The sequence below is a fragment of the Brachyhypopomus gauderio genome, unplaced genomic scaffold (genome assembly GCF_052324685.1).
Source record: "Brachyhypopomus gauderio isolate BG-103 unplaced genomic scaffold, BGAUD_0.2 sc71, whole genome shotgun sequence".
Taxonomy (NCBI): domain Eukaryota; kingdom Metazoa; phylum Chordata; class Actinopteri; order Gymnotiformes; family Hypopomidae; genus Brachyhypopomus; species Brachyhypopomus gauderio.
Genome location: NW_027506892.1, coordinates 332,333 through 335,072, shown reverse-complemented (window position 1 = coordinate 335,072; position 2,740 = coordinate 332,333).

Below are 2,740 nucleotides of genomic sequence, written 5' to 3'. Positions count from 1 at the left end.
TATGTAATCTGAAATATCTGTTAGAAATGTTAAGCAAGTTTACTTTCAATGTTGTAAGGAGTGTGTGTATGCCTGTGTGTACGTGTGCCTGCATGGTTTTGGGTTTATAATTCTCTTACTGATTTAAAGGTCAAGTGAATCTTCTTTTAGTCTCCACTGCCACTACCTCCTGTGTTGTAGGTGATTTTGATAGGTCGTCTCCTTTGGGGGGAATTTTGCTATTAAATTATTTATTAAATCAATATTAGAATACATTATCAAAATGTTTCTTGAATGTAAAGGAGTAATAAGACATTTATCCCATTACAGGGTAATGTTTTATAGACAAAAATGTAAAAAAATAATACAGAGAGGTGCTCATGAGTAATAATAATATTATTATATTAATAATTAATAATAATATATATAATATAATAATAATACAGAGAGGTGCTCATGAGACGAGAACTCTTGATTGCTTTGGAGTTCTCGAATGAACCAATTTATACATCCACGTTTAAAATAATCATATTTACCACTAAACACACAATCTTTGAAACACCCCGGCCAGTAGGTGGCAGTATAATGTCACGAAGAATAATTGGAGAGTTGTAGCCTAAGATTAGGGTATTTTGATGCACATATTTTTGCTGTAGAACAGGGGTTTCCAAACTTTGCTTGAGGGCACCTGTGTGGTGCACATGTGTGGGGGTGAAATCTTATGGTGAAATATAAAATGCTGCTAAGCTCACGTTATTGAAGTCCTGCACTTTTTCCGGGCACCTTATTTCTGTGAGTTGGATGAGGCTCTCATCTGATGACATTGTGATCTGTAGTGAGAGTAGGGAGCAGGTGGAGGTGAGCTTGGAAAGATGGAGAAATGCTTTGGAGAGCAGGGGAATGAAAGTGAGCAGGAGTAAAACAGAGTACATGTGTGGATGAGAGGGCAGACGGTGGACAGGTCCAGTTACAAGGAGTTGATTTGGTGAAGGTTGATGAGTTTACCTACTTAGGGTCGAGGGTACAGAGTAATGGAGGAAGTGAAAGAGAGGTAAAGAAGAGAGTGCAGGCAGGGTGGGGTGGATGGCATAAAGTGTCTGGGGTGATCTGTGATAGAAGCATGTCTGCTAGAATGAAAGGAAAGATCTATAGGACAGTAGTGAGACCTGCTATGTTGTATGGACTGGAGACAGTGGCACTGACAAAGAGACAGGTGAGGGAGATGGAGGTGTCTGAGATGAAGATGTTGAGATTCTCATTTGGAGTGACGAGGAAGGATAGGATCAGAAATGAGTTTATTAGAGGATCAGCACATGTAGCATGTTTTGGAGATAAAGTTAGAGAAGCGAGATTGAGATTATTTGGATTTGTCAATTGTGAATTTTACACCGCATCTGAAATTGGTCCTCCGCATTTTACCCATCTGTGCAATTAGAACACACACACACACACACACACACACACACACTAGTGATTACTAGGGGGCTGTGGTGCACACTTGCCCAGAGTGGTGGGCAGCCCTAGCCTGGCGCCCGGGGAGCTTTTGGGGTTAGGTGCCTTGCTCAAGGGCACCTCAGTCTTGGCCTCAGGCCTGGGAATCGTACCCACGACGCTCCGGTCACAAGACCAGTTCCCTACCACAGGACCATGACTGCCTCATGGTAGGGCCCTGCATATTGGTAGGAGGGTCTTGGGGATGGAACTTCCAGGCAAGAGGAGGAGAGGTAGACCTAAGAGGAGGTTTATGGATGCAGTGGTAGAGGATATGAGAGTGGCTGGTGTGTCAGTGGAGGACACTCAGGACAGGGCCAGATGGAGGAGTTTGATCCGCTGTGGCGACCCCTAAATGGGAATTGCCGAAAGAAGAAGAAGAAGGATTAGACACTCACTGCTTTATTAAACCACCGCTTGGTGTTGTGGCGTTTCCTGACTGCCTGTGTTTGTTGGGCTCTGGTGGTGATGTGTAGCTCTGATGTTTGCTCTCATAACTGGGACAGCTTCATTGCAGATCAAACAGATACTTTCCATTAATTTCTTTGAAGAAATATGAATTTTCCCACCGTGTTTGAAATCTTCCACATTCACTTGATATTTTGAGTTTTTGCGGTGCTACCATTTCTGGTGACTCGCGATAAAACAAATTTTCTTTGCTTAATTTTGTTTAGTGGAGAAGCACCGTTTCCATGACTGGCTCTTTCTAGTGTTGAAACGGGACATATTTAATCAGGGCTCTCAAGTCTCACGCATTGAGCGTGTGACACACGCATTTGACCGTCTTCACACGCTCACACGCCACACTTCCGATTTCACACGGCGAGAAAAAAAAATCTAGTTTATTTACCTCCGATCCATATTTATGTCGCCCTCCACAACCCGTTCGACCCCCCCGCTCAACAACTCACGTTCGCCACACCCCGTCAACAACTCTCACACTCTGACATGAATCCAAAACTTGAGAGCCCTGTATTTAATTGTATTTTCAGAATTTGCCTCGGGCCAATGAAACCTGGACATTGGGCCACAGTTGGCCGTAGAAAGTCACCAGGTAACGTTTCATCAACCCCCTGTCCACAGTATGCCTAATTTATTACAATGCAGACAACAGATATTTTCCTGTTCTTTTCATAATGTAAATTATAAAAGATGTAAAAGCATTATTGTTTTCAGACAGCCCTTGTGTTTAACTAGCTAAATCTGGTTCAGTATCTGTCAGGTAACGTAAAAATAAGAAATAAATCCAAATAAATTACTCAAATAGCTA